The 22858-nt window shown below is 47.2% G+C and overlaps 1 protein-coding gene across 5 annotated transcripts in view; it reads left to right on the top strand.

Annotated features, from left to right (window-relative positions):
- The window catches only part of MYO1H (myosin IH), a 70494-nt gene that overhangs the window by 6800 nt on the left and 40836 nt on the right, over positions 1-22858 (top strand). For 2 of the 5 annotated variants that reach the window (XM_084820172.1, XM_084820170.1), the window contains exon 1: positions 20749-20803. The exons of the other annotated variants lie outside the window; for them this stretch is intronic. The gene's annotated coding sequence lies outside the window, so the exon portion shown is untranslated. Of the gene's footprint in view, positions 1-20748; positions 20804-22858 lie in introns of those variants that run through there. 5 annotated transcript variants of the gene reach the window in all.

Below are 22858 nucleotides of genomic sequence, written 5' to 3'. Positions count from 1 at the left end.
TGGACTTGATGGTCTTGTAGGCCCCTTCCGACCCTATGATTCTGTGATTCACCTGAAGGGTAAAAGAGAGGGAGCCCACCAAGCTTCCCAAGGAAGGGCGTGCCACAGTCTTGGCGCTGCTACTGAAAAGGCCCTGTCCCAGGTCCCAACCAACCACGTGCTGAAAGCAAAAGGACACAAAGGAAGGATGCCTATGGCTATCATAAAAGGCAAGCAGACTCATGTGGGAGAAGATGGCTCTTCAAATCATCTGGCCCCAAACTTTTAGGCTCATTGAAAGTCACAGACCCCTACTAGATGTAGAGTTGCCTGCGTTTGTTTCTGGCAAGGCCAGCACAATGCTGTGAACAGAGTGTTGCAATTAGGCCTGGGAGAAGACTTGAGTTCAAAGCCCTGTTCTGCTATGTAGTTGACTGGGGGGGTCTTGGGCACGGTGCCATATCTGGCTAGCCATCTCACATTGGTTTGGGGATAAAATTAAAGAACCCCATAAGCTCCTCTGAGAAAGACCAAACATGATTAAAAAAATAATTGCTCTGGAAGAGGCATAAGTTCAGCAGGTGAAGCTTCCTTTGGGCATTTATCGTATGCTTGCCTTTCCCTACTCAGGGTTGTTTACAGGTTCTTTACATGATGTTGTGACCCTCCAGTTTCACTCCTGTGCCTAAAGAGCACTTTTGGCGAGTTTTTTTAGAGCAGAGAAAAAGTGTGATTTAACCGTGAAAGCAAAAGAAAACACAATTTCCTCTTATGTAATTGCATTATTCTGCTATAGTACAGTCCCACCTAGCAGTTATGTAGCGGAAAAGCAGGAAAGGAAGCACTCCTCGTGTAGTGCTTGGATCTCAATTCTGCGACGAAACCGAGAGCAGATACAGTGGATTAACAGCCTCGTGTAGAAAAGTTCCTGATCTCTATGCCAAGAAGAATTGTAGCTGAATTTTCTGCCTTTCATGTGGTATGAAAGGCACAAGGGTGGAGGAGAAACTAAGGCACATCAGTGCTAACGTGCAGTGGTTTTATACCAGCATAACTGCCATGGCTGCCCTCAATGAATCCTGGGCTCGTAGTTCGTCGGGGGTGCTGAGAACCCCGTGTGAGAGATTTCTGGTCACCATCCCCTTACAGCAGGGATCCAGACCGTCAGGCCCAGGGACCCAATCCGGGCTTCCAGGGTTCGCCAGATGGCCGTATGCCCTTCCATGGGCCCCACCCCCTTTCACCGACCACCAATCCTTTGGAGGTTTCCTGGCTTTGGGGCGTCTTTTTCTCCTTTCCAAAAAATTGGAATGCCTCTCCTAAGGCTCTGTTACTGGCACAAATAGCTTTAAGCAAAAATATGCATAGGATTGCGCTCTAAACCAATCTAAGTCTCTAGTGTAGATATGTTTTAGTAGCACATCACCAGTGTGTGGTTCAGTATCTGGCAGAAGCAAAAAGGCCTGGTGGTGGATCGCAAACGTGGCTGCATCTTTGAAGACAGTGGGCTTGAAACCATCTGGATGGCTCAGTCCTGTAAGCGGCTCCCTCAGCGTTGGGTCTTTCCAACGTCCTTCCTTTAGGTCCATTTCAAAAAGTTCTCTCCTGTTCCAGGACTGACTTTGTAACTTCCCTGCGCACTGAGCCTTCCCGGGACACATTGCATTGTTTTCCTCGCTTTTCTTTGGAGGGTCACTGCTCTGTTTTTGGAGCGGAGAGCAAAGCTTCTGGCAGCTCAAAATGCAGACACCGAGACTGATTGGGACAGCGGGTGATGATGCTGCCCTCATAAAATTTCTGCTGAGAGATGCATTCCCCTCTTCCAAAGATATAGCCGTCAGCCCTTCAGCAGCACTGTCCCTCGTCTGTTTGCCCAGCAGCCTTGACAACATTGTTCTAGGGTTAAAATGAGTGTACCACTTTGCAAGCAGGGGAGCATATAAAACACGTCCGGTTGCACCCTTGTACTTGGCTGCCCATTAAGTTCAAAGACAGCTATCGCCTGCCAACTCTGCACACATTTAACCCACAGGGTAATGCTGGCATCCAGCAGTTCTGTATCCCACCTCACCCATCCTAAGCAGCACCTAGATGGTCTTTGGGGCTTGACTGCAAACACAGCACCTGACCCTGAAGCATTTGGATCTAGGAGGGGGTAAGTTCAACGAGCAGATATTCTGTGCAGTTCCTCTGGGGAAAAAAGGCAGCATAGCATTTGCTAGAGGCTTGATGAACTTGAATTCGGTCACAGCGAAGGGATGTTTGTTTATTTGTTTATTCCCTAACACATCCCGTTGTCTTGCTCTTTCTCTAAGTTGTAGAAGGAAATGGGAGAGAAAAGCATGCAGGTATAGCTTTCTTATCTTTCTTCTATGTCTTTGCTGGGATTGAAGCTGGCGCCTGTAATTAAAACGGAATTCATGTGCTAGTTTCTGCGAGAAGACCATCTGGTCTCTTCTGTAGTTAACGGTAGAGTTAAACTCACTGCTGTATGCCCCTGTTAGAGGGTGGGAGTCACAGAGCATCGTCACTCTTGATGACAGAGGATTTGTTTAGGGAAGGGTTCCTTTCACGAACAGACCTTCTATATAAGGCTGGCATCTGACTGACTGGAATTAACTTGGTGCTATGTTGTCCAATAATAAAGTATTTACAGCATTCATTTGTTAAAACATTAACAAAGAACTGGGAATTGTGCTGTTTACAAAAACGTCTTGAAGACTCCAGTGTACAACAACCCTGAAAGCTTTACAAAGTTTAAGGGTGTATTTATTGCATGCATATCCCACTTTTCATCTGAGGAGCTTGGAGCAGTGTCATGATTTTTAACCAAGACTGGGGGTTAACTGTGAGCCAGTTAAGCCAGACGAGCACAATTTCAAGTGGGAGTCAGGGCTTGGCCGTCCTGGCTTTTATTGAAAAGTATTCTTGATTTTATTCTTATTCTTATTATTTAATAGACTTCCATCCCGTCTTTATTTACCCTCCCAAAGCAGCTTACAAACTGATTGGCAAAACAAAATTACAAGCTATTAAAACAATAACATTAAAGACATTAACAGTAAGTTATTATTATTATTAATAATAAACACAGTGCAATAAAATAATCCAAAAGCAGATTGGAATAGAAAAGATGTTTGTTGTTGTTTAGTCATTCAGTCGTGTCCGACTCTTCGTGACCCCATGGACCATAGCACGCCAGGCGCTATGGTCCATGCGTTCTCTCCCGGAGCGTGCTCAAGTGACCCCATGGACCATAGCACGCCAGGCGCTATGGTCCTGCGCTCTCTCCCGGAGCGTGCTCAAGTCCATATTCATTGCATCCGTGATGCTATCTAGCCATCTCATCCTCCGCCGTCCCCTTCTCCTTTTGCCTTCAGTCTTTCCCAGCATCAGGGTCTTTTCCAGAGAGTTTTCTCTTCGCATTAGGTGGCCAAAATATTTGAGCTTCAGCTTCAGTATCTGTCCTTCCAATGAGCACTCAGGGTTGATTTCCTTGAGGATGGACTGATTTGACGTCCTTGCAGTCCAGGGGACTCGTAAGAGTCTTCTCCAGCACCACAGTTCGAATGCATCAATTCTTCGGTGCTCAGCCTTCCTTATAGTCCGGCTTTCACAGCCATACGTTACTACTGGGAAAACCACAGCTTTGATTAGACGGACCTTTGTCAGCAAGGTGATGTCTCTGCTTCTTACTATGCTGTCTAGGTTGGCCATAGCTTTCCTCCCAAGGAGCAAGCGTCTTTTAATTTCATGGCTACAGTCACCGTCTGCAGTGATCTTGGAGCCCAAGAAAGTAAAATCTGTCACTGCTTCCATTTCTTCCCCTTCCATATGCCAGGAAATGATGGGGCCAGATGCCATGATCTTCATTTTTTTAATGTTAAGCCAGCAAAGGCAGGGGGAGGGTATTTCACAGAGGAAGGTGCCCCCGCAGAGAAGGCCCTGTTCCTGGTACTCTCCAACCTAATAGCTCTCACCACTGGACCAGAGAGCAGAGCTTCCAGTGTTGGCCTTAGGCTCCAGCAGGTACCTATGAGTGAAGACAGTCCTTTAGATAGCCTGGTCCCAAATTGTGCAGTAGTTCCATACCCTGGTACTCTTCAGATGTTTCTGGCAGTGGCTGAGCTGGCTGGGGATGATAGGAGATGTAGTCTAACACATCTGGAGGGCCTGAGGCTGGCTTTAAAGGGCAATACCAGCACCTTAATTTGGGCCTGGAAATGAATAGTTATGACTACAGTGATATCTTAGGAGCATGTGAGTTTGCTTCCAATGTAGAAGCAGTTTGTTATTTGCTGTCATATCTGGATGCAGTGACTACATATACAACATCAGTGTTTGCACTAACAGCAAAGAAAATTAAGAGCAAATTTTGTCAGTGTGTTGCAGGAACTGGGGTCTTGGGTCCATACTGTTGTGTTCACATATTCCTTCCTTTACCTTTTATTCCTCAGCTATACGTATTTTTTGAAGTGACGTCCCTTTTGTCATGGTCTTTGGCTCCTACAATAAGCGTGTCATGCTGACTGAACTAGCAGGCACACCGGTCATCTCGACACAGTCTTCTGCACTGTGGTGAGACTTTACTCTATTTCTATTTAAATTATAATATTCCAAAATTTGCATCCATACCTATACATCAAGATATGCATATTTTACCCAAATTGGCATCCTCTTTTGTCCTCTTTTTTGGCCTTGCATCTCCTCTTGTTTTACAATCGCTAAATGGCAGTGCTGAACCCAGCAGGCCAAACTGAGAAGGTTCATCCTGCAAGCTTGCTTTGGAGGACAGTGTTTCATGAGCGCTGGTGCATTGCCCACACTGGGAGAGAACTTCTCAGGAGGATTTCAGCAGCAGCAGTGTGTGCTCAGCCAGGGGGTGTTTTTTGGCTCCAGCGTGGTCGCTGTGCCCTTCCTTAGATGGTTACACTCATGACAATGTGTTTTGATGAGAGGAGCGATGCTGCTGAGGGGGGCAGTCCAGAGCTATAGCCGACCAGAAGGCAGCTTCGTCCCTCCATCCGCCAGTAATGGCAGCCTCTAAAAATAATCAGTCTGTGCATATACGCCTGTCGTTTGCCATGAGTAAAGAGCAGGGGCCCTGCAGAAAAATGCTTGCAGAGTAAATGAACCAAGATAACTCCCAGTTTGCAATCTGAAACACCCCAACTCTGGACTAAGCCCCTTTGTACCAGTGGAGGCTGGTGGCTCTGACGGCAGTGGGGCGGTGAATCGTGACCCCCAGTCATCGGATGACGGCTTGCCTGCGGTCTCTGCGTATGCCGCATGGATGGGGAGATGTTTCCATTTCACGTGAGGGTTGGGGTTAAGGCTCAGGTTAGGGCTAGGGTTGAGAAGACCTGGCTCCCTGTGCAGGAACAGGGTTAGGGTAAGGGTAAAGCCTAGCTTGGCCAGACAGACTGAGTGGTCAACCAGGAGGGCTTGCCTATGGTCTCTGAGTATGTCGCGTGGATGGGGAGATGTTTCCGTTTCACGTGAGGGTTGGGGTTTTGCATCTTCATCATTCTTCGCTCCTTGGAAACCTTCTTTAGATTTCTGACTGCTTCTGACCGAAGCTCTGAGCAGATTTACTTACCCACTGACATCGGAGCCCTCCACCTCCACTGCTTTGTACACAGTGGGATTTACTTCTGAGTAAGCATGCATAGGATTGCACTGCTAGTGTAGTGTAATTCATAGAGTGCTGATCATGGACCAGAAAGATCTGAGCAAAAATGGACACCATGTCTACGCCCACTAGGTAATTTCTCTCTAATTGTTTGAAAAGGAGGCCCACAGGACACCCAACCCGGAAGGTAGATATCGACTCAGTGGTCTTATAGGCCCCTTCCAACCCTACTATTCTATGACTTCATTGTCTCTCTCAAAGGAGGACAGTCACGAGAAACTTCAGATTCCACCCAGATACAACAAACCCAGGGCCACGTAGTGACTACAACATGACCATATAATGACACCATCCATACATCTTTCTAAACCAAAAGGGGAAAGATATGTGGATAATGTCATTGTATGGTCTAGTTCCTAGGTGGTGCTGGATGTAGTTGTATCTGTGTGGAATCCAGAGTTTACACTGGCTGTTCCACACTGGTTTGAGGGACGATGCAATACATCAGCACTGTTGACATATTTGATAGTTCAGGTATTCAGTCACTCTTGAAGGCTTCTCAGTTACTCAACTGGAGTGAGTAATAATCTGAGTAGTAACTTCATTGTTCATTGATCAAGATGGCTCAAAGGGAGTCTCAGAAGATGAACTAGGTTTTTCAAGTACTGCTTGTACGTTTGGCAATGGTACCATCTCAGGAAGATCATCGTCCTTTCAATATGTATGCCACTTTCCCCAAAAAATGTGTCCAGGGTGGCTCACAGGCACAACAGCCATACAGGAACCAAAACACAGAGCTGTACATCAATTGCAACAGTGCGTCATTACAATAGTAAACAACCCAAACAATTCATTCACTACTTCCAACATCATAACGTTTAAAATTTGCTACAAAGCAGGCCATTGTAACACGATGTTATTGCTTATCGGTACAGCCAGAGCCAAATACACCAACCCTTTGCAATGCATTGAGGCATTAGCAAACAACACAACCTGTGAAGCAGCTACTCCAAAAGTACCAAGTGCAGGAAATAGCAACCTGATTTCTTACAGCCCGCAAGGAGCTGATCTCTCTCATTCTGCTGCTGTTCTTAAAGCTCCAACAGAGGCGAGGGTGCGGTGTTTAGCCTCTTCCCCTGTGCTCCAGATGTTCTTGGCGTTGGATAGGAAGAAAATATGGTCTGTTTCTGTTAAGTATTCCACACTGGCTCCCACCCAGGGATGAAGAGTGGCTGGAGCTCAGCAAGAGAGCCCATGTCTTGATTGCAGAAGGCCCCAGGTTCAATCTCTGCTGTCTCCCGGCAGGGCGAAGAAACAATCCCGTGTGAAACCCCTGTGAGCCACCGCTTGACAGTGTCGACAATACTGAGCTGGTTAGCGCAATGGTCCGACTCAATAAGGCAGCTCCCTATGTTCCCACATTGTTGTAGTGGAACCAGGCCTTACAAGATCAAAGTGTGCGGACTTTGTGTTTAGCAGGGACTTCTGCCACCCTGCTCAGAACTCCCTGTTCCATCTGAGCTTAGCTGCCATCTTCACAGTAGCTGGGGGGCAGGTGGAAATGGATTTTCCCAGCAACTGTGCATTGTCTGAGCTTTCTCCGTTGAAATGCAAAGTATTTTGGGATGACTAGGTCTTGGAAGGGCAATTCAGATCTATTTGCTTTACAAAAGACCTGCTCCTGATGGAGATGAAAACTGCAAGAAGTTTGAGAAAAAGTGTTTCTCCCTGGTGCTGGGAAAAGGTCCTCCTGGAAAATCTTGGGCTGGTGTGTGTATCTTGACACAGCTGCCTAGAGTTTTGGACTCTCTGAGGGAGCACACCCATGGGACTGCCCTGATGTGTGCCCGCATGTCAACATTAGTCAGCACCACACCACTGGTCTCAACAGAATCGGATCTAGGTGTTTCACTTTTTCCTTTTACAGTAAGAACATAGGAACATAAAAAGAGCCTCGTTGGTTCAGACCAAGGTTCCATCTAGTCCAGCATTCTGTTCACACAGTGGCTACCCAGCTGTCGACCGGGAACCCACAAGCAGGGCATGAGTGCAACAGCACCCTCCCATCCATGTTCCCCAGCACCTGGTGTACATAGGCTCACTGCCTCTGGTTCTTGAAGTAGCACATAGCCATCAAGACTAGTGGCCATTGATAGCCTTCTCCTCCTCCAGAAATTTGTTTAACCCCCTTTCAAAGCCATCCAAATTGGTGGCCATCACTATGTCTTGTGGTAGCGAATTCCACAGTTTAACTGACTGTGTGAAGGAGTCCTTTTGTCTGTCCTGAATCTCCCACCAATCAGCTTCATAGGATGACCCAATTGGGTTCTAGTATTTTGAGAGTAGGCGAAAAAAGTCTCCCTCTCCACATTCTCCACACCATGCATAATTTTCTACATCTCTAGCATGTCTCCCCTGACCCTCCTCTTTTCCATGCCAAACAGCTGCTGTAACCTTCTCTCAATAGCGGGAGTCTGTAACATCTTGTCTTCATCAAATTTGATATACACTGTCTTTCTCTCTGCACCCATGATAGAAATATTCATAACAACTCTTATCTTGTTAATCTGAAGTGGCCCCTTTTCCCAGGTCTGACTGCTTTAACATGATATTTTCCTCTAGCATTTTCTGACTAAACTATAATGTCTGTCTTAATATATATTATATGAATATATATTAAAGTATATACTTTTTCTTATAGTATGACTAAATTACAGCCCCACACCCATCTGACTTCAGATGCCACTCTCTTGCCCATTATGTCAATATTATGTTACTTCTTCACAGAACACAGAGCTAAACTATGGGATTCACTACCACAAGATGTAGTGATGGCCACCAATTTGGATGGTTTTAAAAGGCAGTTAGACAACTTCATGGCAGAGGATAAGGCTATCAATGGCTACTAGTCCTGATGGCTATACATTGTCAGAGACAGTGTGCTTCTGTATACCAGTTCCTGGGGAACATGGGCAGGAGGGTGCTGTTGCACTCGTGTCCTGATTGTGGGCTTCCCATTGGAGCAGGGGTATACTGGTTGACCATTGTGTGAACAGAGTACTGGACTAGATGGACCTTTGGCCTGATCCAGCATCAGGGCTCTTCTTATGTTCTTAAGTCTCCATTACAGGATGGGAGGTGAAGACCCTGGTAACGGCATGACTGTCCCAATACTGCAGATGTGGGGACAGAGGTTGAGAGAGAGAGTGGCTGTTTGAAGACGTCAGGATCTCTTATCTACTATACCAGCCTTCTTCAACCTGGTGCCCTCCAGATGTTTTGGATGACAATTCCCAGGCATTCCTGACCATTGACTGTGCTGGCTGGGGCTGATGGGGGTTGAACTCCAAAACATCTGGAGGGCCCCAGATGGGGAAAATCTGCATGATACCAGCTCAAAACCACCACCACCTCCTTGTCCTCCTCCTTCGTCGTTAACCTAAATTTGTTAATGTCCAGTTTGTAACTTCTGGTTCTTAGCATGCCGCCTCCTCCAGAGCCAGTCCACCAGTCCATCTAGTTCACTGTCATTTACAGAAGACTTTCCCTAACTGGCAGCCTCCAGATGTGTTGGACATGGCTGCCTGGGGGTTATGGGGACTGTAGTCCAGCACATCTGGAGGCTGCTGGTTTGGGAAAGGCTGCTCTGCACTGAGTGGTCGTCTCAGACAGGAGCCTTTCACAGCCCTACCTGGAGAATGTCCCTGGGAGTTTTTGCGTGCCAAGCATGGGCCTTCCAATGGGCTGCAGCCCTTCTTGTACCTGCAGCCTCCTTTAAACTTCAGGAGCTCCTCCTCTCCCTCCACCACCATTGCTTCCCTTCCTGATACACTTGCAGAGGGCCATCTCACAGGAGCATTGGAAGCGGCCTCGTACCTTGTCAGACCTTTGGTGTATCTAGCACAGTTCTGTTGACACTGACTGGCAGCAACAGCTCTCCAGCAGTTCAGGCAGGATTTTTTCCCCTAGCTCTACCTGGAGAAGATGAAGATCGAACCTGCGACCTTCTGCATGCAAAAGCAGGGCTCTACCACTGAGATTCAGCCCCTCCTCAAACCCTGGCAGCTACACCCCTTGGCTCCTGAAGTCAAGTGATCCAAGCTTTCTGCTTGTTTGATTGCTTGCCATTGGGACGTTGTCCTGCCACGGACTTGGACATATGTTTTCGGCACCACAAATGTGTAGGTCTTTTACAGGAATCCTGAGATGAGAGTGACTAGAGTTTTTTGTTTTTTGTTTTGCTGCGGGCGGTGGGGGGGATGTCCGTGTGCATGCATGGAAGAGAGAAGTGCTGCTTTTTATCCAACCTTGTTCACAGCGTCAGGATTACTGGCCCAAAGATTTTTTGAGCAGCTTATCTTGACCTGACCTGGCAAGCGATTGCTTCGTTAAAGCTGAATAGGACTCTCCTTCTCTCCCCCTTTCTCTTTTAACCTATATTCTTTACCTGTCTTATTGCGTTAAAGTGGGGAAAGGCCGAGAGGAAGGAATTGGGGAGACTAGGAATCGGAGGCATAATATGGCAGGTGGAACAGAATCTATCAAGGCCTGGTCTGAAGGACGGAGCTGGTCCGGCTTAGCTGCTGTAGACCCGCCTAACAAGAAAGAGTTGCTAAGAACAAATCTCTATTGTTCGCTGTCATCTTTAAATGAGTGTCAAAGTAGGCGGCGGGGCTTTGACGGTTAACTGCACAATTTTAGCGGGGCCTGTTGTGTCCCGCACAGCCGCACCCCCTCCACCCTTGCCATTTCTCAGATTAGCAGAGGCAGCCCTCGCCCTCTCTCTAAATGGGCCGCCGCCAGCCTTTGTGCACAGACTGCCCGGTGTGAAATTTGCAGTGACGTTAAATGTTTTCTAATGAATAATTATTGAAAGGAAATGGAGGGATATGGGTGTAATGGATTGTAGCGCATTAAAACGTTTTATTCGGGGTGACACAAAAATGTTGTCCTTCACAAGCACTTTTGGAGAAGGGCTTTTTCTTCTTCTTGTGGAGGGTTTTTGATTCTCAACAGATTATCTGTGAGCTCTTAAAGCCTGGTGTTCAACCCACCCACCCCCTCCGGAAAGAAATGAAAAGAGGCCCTTTGGCAAACGAATGTTTTTCAAGATGGCAGCCATGAAGCCTGTTGAAGTGTTAAAGGTTTCAGGGTTTTAAAGAAGTGTTTGAACTCTAAGAGATTTTCTCACTTCTGCTTTTGATTTCAGAGGGTGAGGTGGGTTTCCCCTGCGACCCCTCTCCTATTCACAGGGAAAGGCGACCGCTCTTTTCGCTAAGGATATGCCAAAGATGTAGACAAGAAACCTTCAGAATCATTCAGAATCGTTGCAGTCTCTCTCCCCCCCCCCCGTCGCCCCCCGCTCAAAGTCTTTGTATTCTCCGTTGTTTCATAAAGAAATTAAGTCACAATATGTCTGTGATTTCTGGGGCATAATCAGATTTAGACATTCCTTACTTTAAAAATTTAGGCTGGAGTTTAGGAGACACGTTCTTCTCCCAGACAGAAAATCACTCACCAAGCTTATATTTAACGTGGTTGTCTATGACTCTCCAGGGTCTGGGGCGGAGAAGGGTCTTTCTGAATCACCGCTTACCTGATCCGTTTAACAGGAGGTGCCATGAATCAAACCAGGATCTTCTGTATCCAAAGCAGGCGCTCTAACCATAGAGCCAGGTGCTTCCCCTTGAAAAATGCTGGCTGTAACCCCTGGAGGCAGGTGGCTCCGATGTCAGTGGGGCGGGGAATCCAGGTTTCAGTCAGAACTCTAAAGGAGCTACCCAAGGTGCAAAGCACCACTGGCTATGACCTAGACTTCCCCAACCTGGCTGGCTCATAACTGTGCTGGCTGCTGGGAGTTGTAGTCTAAGACATCTGGGGGGCACCAGGTGGGGAAACGCTGCTATAAGCCAGGGTGGGCAGAAAGTAGCTCCAGACGTTTTGGCCATCAACTCTTAGCATTCCTGACCATTGGCCATGTTGGCAGGGGCTTCTGGGAAGTCCAAAACATTGTTGAAGTCCAAAACATCCCCCCCCTGCCCCCGTTGTGGCTGTGAGATCAGGAGTGTCCACTTTTGTTTTAGATTAACCTTAGTTTAGTGTATCATCTGAACTATAAACTGTAGTTAATGTTACATATGGCTGGTGAAAACAATCCAGCTTCATAAACTATGGTTTGAAATTGGCTTGTTTCCAGGAATCATAGTTAGTCACAGTTTGTCTGGGTTCAGGCAACAAGGCAAGCTGCAGTTAATTACAAAAAAAGGAAACAAAAGCTTCTGAACTCCTCCGCCCGACCACACCTAGCGGGGAGAGGGGAAGTGGGAGTGTGTGAGCCGGGAAGGAGAGGGAGGCTCGTTCACGGCATGTCCAACTATGGTTTAGCGTTGTGTTCGAATCAGCCCTAGGTCTGAACCTAATTTGGGAAGACTTTGGAGAGCAGCGGTTCTTGTGGGGTTGCTGGGTTGCTCAAAAGCCCTCTTGTCGGGATCTAGGTATGTTACCTCTTAGAGCAGGCCTGGGGACATCAGGCCTGAGGGCCAAACCTAGCCCTCCAGAAGTCCCCAGAAGGCCACACCCCTTCGCCTGCAGGGCTGGCCACACCCCCTTCCCCCCAAGCACCATTCACACGATTGTTTGCTGGCTTGTGCATGTCCCCCGCCCCCCATTCTGCAAGGCTGAAATGCCTCTTGGAAGGCTCGGTGACGGGCAGGAAGAGCTTCAAGCTAAAGTATGCTGGTGTTGGGGGGTTGGTTGGCTTTGCCCCTTTTCCCTTTAGCTCCACCCACCACTGGAATGCAGCCCCTGAGAACGTATCCAAAATGGAATTCAGCCCTTGCGCTGGAGGAGGTTCTGCACGCCTGCCTTAGAGGAAACCCCCCCCCCTCTCTCTCCAGATACACGCACTAGGGATTTATCCAGCAAAGGCCCGTGGCTCCGATGTCAGTGGGGCAGTGGATCTGCTCTGGGTTTCATTCAGCACCGGTCAGAACGCTAAAGGAGCTTTCCAAGGTGCAAAGCTCCTTCAGAGTTCTGACTGAACCTGGAGCAGATTTACCACCCCACTGACATCACAGCCACCCTCCTCCACTGGGTTTATCTCCTTGCGTTTTTGTTTTTGAATGGATGTCTTGTGCTTAACTCCTAAAATAAGAGGAGACAAGTGGGACTTGCAGTGCCATGTGAGTGTGTGGACAGAGTATCCCTGTTCAGGCGCCATTTATCCTTGCCCTCTTCCAGCACACTCCACTCCATTCCCCCCCCCCGGTTTCCTGTCCCCCCCCCCCGGCGCCGCTGCCCCTCATCCAGCCTTCTGGGGCCTCTGAACAAGTTCGGCTGGGCTGGTTTTGAGGGTCTCCCCCTGAGGTTATATTTGTCCAGAGGATGTTTGTCCTTCTGCAAACGCTCATGTTTCCTCAAGCTAGCCGATGCCGCCTCCTCGCATGTGTTTAGGGCCGCTTGGGCTATGTAGGCATTGGCACACGGAGGAAGGGAGTTTGGTAGTAGTGGACACGACGATGGGGCTCAAAACACCACTTGAACTCGCCCCTTCCAGTCTGTTTTGCTCAGCACCTGGTGCTGCAGACGCTTGATCGACACGACTGCCATCCCTCAGCTTCCGCATGTTTTGAGGGTTCACTTGTGCTTGCTTGGTGGTGAGGGAGGGGCACCCTGCACACGCGTAAAGGCACTTTCTCACTGCTTGTCCTTGGGGCTTTGCTGTGGGAACCCCTGGGCCAAATGTAGCTCTGCACAGCGGCAGAGGAATCATGGGACGTCTTTGCATCCATCAGCTGAAAAGCAATGCTAACTGGCACATGCTGTGGGGTAGGATAAAAGTGGAACCAACTAGGAAGAACTAGCCAGGCCATGGTAACCAAGGGTCTAGTAATATCCAGGCTTGACTACCGCAATATGTTGTGCATGGGGCTGCCCTTGAGGTCCTCTTGGAAACTTCATTTGGTTCATCAGAATGCAGCAGCTAGTTTGCAAACTGGCTGGGGTTATACCGATCACACCTTGCCAGTGCTGCAAAAACATTTTCACTGGTTCCCTGGGTGTTTCTGAGCGCAATTTTTTTTAACATGCTAGTATATTTTGTGCTTCATGGGTCTGTTTGTTTTGCCTTTGCAGACTGCTTTAGGCAGAATATAATTCATCGAGGAAAAATCAGCACATGCATTGATGAATGAGTTACATTTGTTCTGTCTGCCCGTTGCATACTGCATCCTGTGTGCAGAAGGAGAGGAAATGTTTAAGGTCCTAATTTGAAGAGGGTGACCTCTTGTGGGTCGAAGGAAGGACGACTTCTGGAAAATTTGGAGAAGCTGCTTGTGCGATGGGAAAAGTGGCATTTGGCACTCACAGCAACTCCTGCAACAGGATTGCTGCCTTGCTGCCAGATAAGGATTCTTTAAACAGGTGCATGTCAGGCTGAAATTCAATAGGGGTAGCAATTTCTGGCACACAACCACTCAGTCTGCTGGCTTTTTGCCTGTGGTGCAGAGGAAAAGTATTAGAACTCTGCTAGGAGTGGTGACATGAGGAACCACGTGGTGATGTGGGAAGATGGAGTGGCGAACAGGGGAACTGCTGGACTGGCGTCTCAGGAGGGCCAAATTTGGCCTGAGGGCCAGAGGTTCAACACCCTGGTAGAGACCTTTTTATTTTATTCCAGCTGGTTTTTAATCTCTGATATGCTGTTTTATAATTTAAACTTCTGAATAAGACATCTTTGTACTGCTGCCTCTGCCATTTTTAACTGTTGGCATCTTAGTTTCTTTCTTGAGTGGATGTATTACTTTCATGGTCCCCCCACCCCCATTGTATTTTTTTTATTGAGGAAGCTGCTTTGATTATTATGCAACAGAAAAGCTGGGACATTTTGTGCCTGATGCAGAATAACAAATGGTGCCTCTTTCCCAAGTCAAGGCGCATAGGACCCAAAACGTGCCAAGTTATTTTGGTATGTGAGACAGAAAATCCCACAAACAGCATATCTTTCCCCTCCCTGGCAGTAAAAACACTAATAATAAATTAAATAACTAATACTTTATTGCCCTTTCATGACACCTCAAATCAACTGCCTGAGCAGCTGCCTCACTCTGCCTAATGGTAGGGCTGGCCCTGGAAAAACAAGATATACATAATTAAATGTTTAAAACAGTACTTCTGTTGAAACGTGAAGCTCTCATTGCTCAGACAGACTGTTTCTGCTCAGAAGCTGTGGTGCAAAGGCCTCACTGGCATCTGGCATCCGCCGTCTAATCTCTCCTGTTTCTGATTTATCTCCTCTCCCCGTCAGCAATATTCAATGTCTGAAGATGCTTTACTGTGTTAGACTGCAGGGAAACAGGATCAAGAGATGATGCAGCCACAGTGCCATTGTGCCTGTCCAACTGCCCTCACCAAGCCTCTGAGCTAGCTGCTAGCTGGATTTTCATCTGCCGTGCTTAAATATTACTGAAAAGATGGCATTGCATAATTTAACACAGCTTTTAAAGAGTTGAGGAACTGCATGCAGGTGATGCATACCTGCCTGGGCCTTAAGATCATCTTTAGAGGCCCTTCTCCAGGTAGCCCAACCAAATAAGGTGGGGCAGGTGGCTACAAGGAGAGAGCCCTTTCAGTGGCGTCACTCAGGTTTTGCAATGCCCCCTACCCACCCAGCCCAAGAGCTGCACTTGCTTCCTACGTCTTTTCAGGGCCAGATTAAGTCCTCTTTAGTCTCAGAGCCCTTTTAGTCCTTCAATTTATTTTTTAATGTGGTTTTAGATCTTTACACTGCTGGTTTTTACTCTGGCTTCACTCTGTTTTAAACTGTTGAAATTTTTATATTATGCTTTATTGTGTGACTGTATCAATGGTTTTACATTTTGTTTTGTGAACCACTCAGATATCTTTGACTATTGGGCAGTAGAGAAATGTAATAAATACATATGTACATAATAAAATACTGAATTAAAATACTGCTTAAAGTTGTTGTTCAGTTGTTCAGTCGTGTCTGACTCTTCGTGACCCCATGGACCATAGCATGCCAGGCCTTCCTGTCCTGCGCTGTCTCCTGGAGTGTGCTCAAGTCCATATTCATTGCATCAGTGATGCTATCTAGCCATCTCATCCTCTGCCGTCCCCTTCTCCTTTTGCCTTCAGTCTTTCCCAGCATCAGGGTCCTTTCCAGAGAGTTTTTTCTTCACATTAGGTGGCCAAAATATTTGAGCTTCAGCTTCAGTATCTGTCCTTCCAATGAGCACTCAGGGTTGATTTCCTTTAGGATGGACTGATTTGACCTCCTTGCAGTCCAGGGGACTCGTAAGAGTCTTCTCCAGCACCACAGTTCGAAAGCATCAATTCTTCGGCACTCAGCCTTCCTTATAGTCCAGCTCTCACAGCCATACATTACTACTGGGAAAACCACAGCTTTGATTAGACGGACCTTTGTCGGCAAGGTGATGTCTCTGCTTCTCACTATGCTGTCTAGGTTGGCCATAGCTTTCCTCCCAAGGAGCAAGCGTCTTTTAATTTCATGGCTACAGTCACCATCTGCGGTGATCTTGGAGCCCAAGAAAGTAAAATCTGTCACTGCTTCCATTTCTTCCCCTTCCATATGCCAGGAAGTGATGGGGCCAGATGCCATGATCTTCGTTTTTTTAATGTTGAGTTTCAAACCAGCTTTTGCACTCTCCTCTTTCACCCTCAAAAAGAGGCTCTTGAGATCCTCTTCGCTTTCTGCCATTAGGGTGGTATCATCTGCGTATCTGAGGTTGTTGATAATTCTCCCGGCAATCTTAATTCCGACCTGTGATTCATCCAACCCAGCGTTTCTCATGATGTACTCTGCATATAAGTTAAATAAGCAGGGCGACAATATGCAGCCTTGTTGTACTCCTTTCCCAATTTTGAACCAATCGGTTGTTCCATGTCCGGTTCTTACTGTTGCTTCTTGACCCTCGTACAGGTTTCTCAGGAGACAGGTAAGGTGGTCTGGTACCCCATCTCTTTCAGAATTTGCCACAGTTTGTTGTGATCCACACAATCAAAGGCTTTAGCGTAGTCAATGAAGCAGAAATAGACGCTTTTCTGGAATTCTCTTGCTTTCTCCATGATGCAGCGAATGTTGGTGATTTGATCTCTAGTTCCTCTGCCTCTTTGAAACCCAGCTTGTACTTCTGGTAGTTCTTGGTTTGCATACTGCTGAAGCCTAGCTTGTAGGATTTTGAGCATCACCTTGCTGGCATGTGAAATGAGCGCAATTGTGCGGTAGTTTAAACACTCTTTGGTGTTGCCCTTCTCTGGAATTGGAATGTAAACTGACCTTTTCCAGTCTTGTGGCCACTGTTGAGTGTTCCAAATTTGTTGGCATAATGAGTGCAGCACTTTAACAGCATCATCTTTTAGGATCTTAAATAGCTCAGCTGGAATACTGTCATCTCCACTAGCTTTGTTGTTAGTAATGCTTCCTAAGGCCCACTTGACTTCACTCTCTAGGATGTCCGGCTCAAGTTCAGTGACCGCACTATCATGGCTATCAGGGACATTCGGATCTTTCCTGTATAATTCTCCTGTGTATTCTTTCCACCTGTTCTTAATCTCATCTGCTTCTGTTAGGTCCCTGCCTTCTTTGTCCTTTATCGTGCCCGTCTTTGCACAAAACGTTCCCTTGAGATCTCCGATTTTCTTGAAGAGATCTCTAGTCTTTCCCATTCTGTTGTTTTCCTCGATTTCTTTGCACTGTTCATTTAAGAAGGCCTTCTTGTCTCTCCTTGCTATTCTCTGGAACTCTGCATTCAGTTGGATAGATCTTCCCCTTTCTCCCTTGCTTTTCGCTTCCCTTCTTTCCTCAGCTACTTGTAAAGCCTCATCAGACAGACACTTTGCTTTCTTGCATTTCTTTTTCTTGGAGATGGATTGAGTTGCTACCTCCTGAACAATGTTACGGACCTCCGTCCATAGTTCCTCAGGCACTCTGTCTATCAGGTCTAATCCCTTAAATCTATTCCTCACTTCCACTGTTTTTTCATAAGGGATATGAATTAGGTCATACCTGAATGGTTTAATGGTTTTCCCTACGTTCTTCAATTTAAGCCGAAATTTTGCAACAAGAATTTACTTTACTGCTTAAAGTAGAGAGTGTAATTAGGGTGGGCCAATGGCTTACAATGGGCAAGGTCCCCAAATACATCAACGGTATATTGCAATATATTGACAGGATCCTGGAATCTGGAAGTCATTCTGGGGGTGATCCTTTTTTCTTTTCTGTTTTCTGTTTGTTTGCTTTTTTGCAGTTACAAATGTTGTGCTTGTGTTTGCCTAAATGGAGAAAGTGTTGTGTTTGATCATGCAGCGCCTGTATTTGACTTTCTGTCTGTGTGTCTCTCTCTGACTGCTTAGAAGAGCTGCTTGCTACAATGATATGTCAGTGCAGCCAGGATCTCTTGCTAGGTGAGGGCAGAGGTCATCTGAACAATGTTGCTTTGGGTGTCAAAGAAATAACTTGAGATTCCTGCCCCCCCCCTTCCCATGCCGTATCGATGGGAGTGAACCACCAACTGCAGTTAGAAATATTTAACGGGAAACCAAGTGTTCTCTGTGGGCTACGCCAGCAACGGAGGGATCTCTCAGTCTCCAAGCAGGCAGTTTACTAGAGTGTTAATTCAGTAAAAAGAAATAGGTTGAGGGAATCTGATACAGCAGGCAGCTACTGGGATTTCAAGGCCTCTCATTCTTTCGCTCTCTGGTCTCCGAGAAGGTAAGGCATTATTTTTGTATCTGGTGTGGAGCAGTCTGGAGAGGTGTACAGTAAACTCCCCTTGAACGAGGTGATACACCACGCTTCATTTTACACAGTGTTGGTTGTCTGTTGCCAGCTCCATCTTGGCCACGTGAAAGAAACAAGCAGCAGTTAATTCCCAGGAAGAAAAGTACCAAGGCTAAAATCTGCCACAGTATCGGAACTGTAAGTCCTGGCTGTGTAATTCTAGATGTGAGTAGGATAGGTGATGTTGCTCAGTGGTGAGGGAAACCTGCCCTGCACATGGTCAGAGGTGCTTGAGTCTCTTCATTGTGTATGTTCTTTCTAGGTTGAGCAGTGCCTTACACGAGGCCCTGAGAGGCTGGGGACACCAGCAGCAGGATTCACGCATTTTATTTAGGATGAAAATATCTGTCTGCAGAGTCCTTTTCTTAAGAACCGATGGATAGGTGGAAATGCCATCCCGCCGCAATGCCCAGTTTGGCTCCCTTTTCCATCTCCCACCATGGGGAAAGACAGGGTGGGACGGGGGAATTTGGATGGTGACAGAGTTCCCAGGAGGACTGTGGACAGACATGTCCACTCTCAGCCCCACCCACACAAAGGTGGTGTGCGGGATGTTGTCAGGGTGGAAACTGAGCCCATAGAGCCCCAGAGCAGTTCTGATTCTGAGGAGGAACAGCAATCCGTGGGAGAGGAGCCCGCTCATCCCTCACAGGCACAGCAGCTGGCAGAGATTCCTCCTGCCAGCATTCCTGGGATAGATAGTGACCCTGGCAGTGAGCAAGTGCAGGAGGAGGGCTTGCTGGATGCTCAATGCAGTCGCAGGGAGCGACGAGCGATGCAGGGCGCAGAAAGGTGGCATAGCGCTTGCTTGGCGCGCAAACAATGGTCGCGTCCCGAGGACCCAAGGGAAAGAGGGAGGATCTCTCCCTAGCCCATAAGTTCAGGGTCTTCCCGCGGTTCTCCTTCAAACGGGGACCAACTGTCTTAGGCTACTCTGCTATCTTTCCCCAGTGCTGTTCCTTGCTTTGTCGCTAGTGATTAGTATCTGAAAGAGTCATTAAGCAAAAGGAATAAAGTCTTGGAAATAATTCCTCGTTGTCTGTGTCCTGAGTTGGCTATTGGTGGGGACTGCAAGAGGCAGCTAGGGTGCTCCTGACAGATATGTGCGTAGGGTTTGCCAGGGCAGAAATGCGGAAGGTAGTAAGCTAGCGCTCTTCACACTGGTGTTTCGTGACTCCTGTGTGCATGTGTAGTTTTTTAAAATTTTGCTTGAAAAAAATATACTGCTAAAGTAGGCCAAGGTGCATTCAACTGAGTAAGAGTAAAAAGCTGTATTTATTTATTTATTTATGAATGATATTTGTGTGCTACCCCATAAAATAAAGTTCCCTGGGCGGCTTGCGATAAACAAACATAAACACAATTTAAATACAAAACAGAGCATATAAAAACATAAGATCAAAAGCAACATGAAATATGACAACAAAACAAAACTTGCAGCACCCCAAAATTAAACGCACAGATTTTAAAACGGAGAGGCCCATACTACATGAATTATTTGAAAAGCCCGGGTAGACCGAAAGACCTTCATCTGGGGCAGACTGGGTTGGTGCCAGGCAAGCCTCTCTTATCTGGGAAGCCTGTTTCATAACTGAGGTGCCGCTACTGAAAAGCCCCTGTAGAAGGCACACAGTATTTCAGTCTCAAACTCTCAAAAGTTGAACAAATTATAAGCTGTGATGCTGATGTGAACATAGGAAGCTGCCTTATACCGAGTGAGGCCCTTGGTTCAACTAGCCCAGTATTATCGACACTGACGGGCAGCGGCTCACAAAGGTTTCAGGCAGGATTCTTTCCTAGCCCTGCCTGGAGCTGCCAGGAATCAAACCTGCGTCCTTGTGCATGCAAAGCAGGAGCTGTACCGCTGAGCCATGGCCCAACATCCTGGAACTTGGGCCTGCTCCCTGACAGCTGATTCTCAGTGTGCAGTCACAGAGGTGCCTTAATTCAGGCCCCCTTCCTGATCTTGTGGCACCTTCAGGAATAAGGCATTTCCTGATCTAAACCGACCTTTCAGATGGCCTGTCTCTGTTACACTGAAAATGAGCGTGTTTTGATTTAAGAGCCGTTTGGAGTCATGCACGTGCTGCCTCCCTCTCTCTCTCTCTCTCTCTCTCTCTCTCTCTGATCCAAGGTGAAGAAAAATAGATTCTGCTCAGTTCGTGACCCTGCGCTGGCTAACTCTGATAAAACTTTGCATAGGGAGGCAGCCCGTCCAATTCCCAGCCCTGGGCATGAATTCCCGTTGGTGGAGCAGCACCTCCGGTCAGGGCCAACATTGCAACAATATGTGTAAAGTCCAGCTGACAAAATTGAGAAAGGGTTTTTTTGTGGAATAGGGAAAGGCGAAGCAGGAGGGAACTGAGACCTGCCAGGTAAGGTAATTTGCGGGGAGAGGATGGACGGAGTCCAACGTGTGCAGCTGAAATGGGAACAGCTTCTGTGTAACTGTTAGGAGAAAGTTTCCGCTATATCTCTGTCTTTTGGAATTGTTGGTGGGGAAGGTAGAAAATTCCCTTCTGAGAAAGAGAGAGGGAGGGAGGGAGGGAGGGAGGGAACGAGAGTCTGTATTCAACTCCCGTGGAACACAGCCAAATTTATTAATAAACTTAAATGGTCAGTATCTTAGAGCAGCCTTCCTCAGCTGGGTGCCCTCCAGATGAGTTTGACTACAACTCCCAGCATCCCCTTGCCAGATGGGAGTTGTAGTCTGACACATATGGAGGGCCCCAGCTTGAGGAAGGGTGCCATAGAGCAATTACAGGTTGCTTCCAGGAGGACAGCTGCTAGTGCTACCAGTCCAAAGGTCTCCGTGTTTTCTTTCTTAACGCATTTTCTGAGGCCCGGAAAAAGTTGGAAGAAGTTGTGGGAAGACACAGGAGCATCACGAGTGGAAGGCAGGGATGTCTGGACCCCCAGTAAAAATCATAGTTGGCTGGGGCATGCTGTGTAGGACTTTCTTCTCTCTAAACGTGCATAGGGTTATGCCCTAAGAGAATGAGTTGCAAGTCACTGGATGGCTTTGGGACAGGCTTTGGGTTTTCCTTTGTGGGGGGTTTCCTTTGTCTTTTAACTTGGCCCCAAGGTCAACCCACGAGTCAGGTGCAAATCAGTAGGCAGACCAGAGGCAATGTGGTGGCTGAGGGGGCGGAGTAGTTGACCACCTCCTGCACCCCACGAGCCAGACATTGGGTTGGTCTGCATAGACCAGTCCAAAACTATGAAGTACAGATGTGCTGTGTATTCTAACAGCCTAATGGGCATGGTGATTTGGGAGCTGGAAACTTTTGCTTATCTACTGCAATCACCGAGCCATCTCTAGCAGCAAGTATTCCTGATGGTCATTCCGCCCACTCCTGCCTTAAGCAAGCCTGTATAGCCCCAACCCATCTCCTCTGCATTATGGCAATGATATTGATGTGCCTTACAGGGGTGTTGTTGACAGCTTAGCTCCAAATATCGTTTTGTAGAAGTCCCACAGAATTCAGTAAGACAGTCACTAAGAGTGCATAGGATTGCAGCTGCCCTTGCATCTAGCATGCACAAAGCAGAAGAACTTTGCAGAGGGAAGAGTTTTCTGTAGCTCTGATTTAAAAGAAAATAGAAAAGCCAGGCTGCAAGTGAACAGACAGAATTGGATGGATTTTGTTTCATTACTTTTGCAACGGGTTACTAGCTGTTAACCTTGCTCCAGTTAGAATAATCACTCTCAAATTCTGCAGCCTTGGGAAGAAACTTTGTATTTCTTCTCTCAATACAGACTGTAAAGGCTTCTGGAAACTGCAAAAAAAGAGAGCCATGTATGCAGCTATGCAGCTTAGGAAAATGCTTGTGTTTTATGCAAGCTGCCACGTCACCTGCTGGAGTATTCACAAGTCCGACTAGCATGTAAATAAAGCCGGAATGGAACAATTGTGTAAAAAAACATGCAATAAAAGGTTCTTAGTGAGGTGGTGACCTTGCATCTTGAGTTGGGTTGTGCCTCTTGAGACTGCCGGTGGGAGCTCACTTCATTGAATGCTCAGCCTTAGAAAAACACATCCTGCCACACAGCTAAGCAAGAGAAGGGTTCTAACTTAGCCTTGCTTCTGCCGCGCGAGTTTTCTGTGTGTAGGAATGCATAGCCTCCAATACTTCACAGATGAAAACTGGGACACCCCGGTAGCATCAATGTTCTCGTGTCAAGGAGCACTGCCCCGGGCCTCTCCGCAACACTGGGATATGTTGGCCACATTCACAGAGAACGATAAGCCAGGATTCCAGACAATCTCGTTCACTCCCACGTTGCGCCTCCCTTTCGACATGATTGCTAAACAAACCAGAAAGAGTTTGTTTAGTATGTTGTCCCAAGCAGGGATCCTGGTTTTTTTGCTGCCTTTACAAGCCAGGATCACAAACCAGAGTTTGTTTTTGGTTTACGAATCCTGGCT

Source organism: Heloderma suspectum, chromosome 13, assembly GCF_057233095.1.
Source record: "Heloderma suspectum isolate Gila_16-S chromosome 13, 16-S_ref, whole genome shotgun sequence".
In the NCBI taxonomy this organism is placed as follows: domain Eukaryota; kingdom Metazoa; phylum Chordata; class Lepidosauria; order Squamata; family Helodermatidae; genus Heloderma; species Heloderma suspectum.
This window is presented reverse-complemented; position numbering and strand designations above follow the sequence as displayed.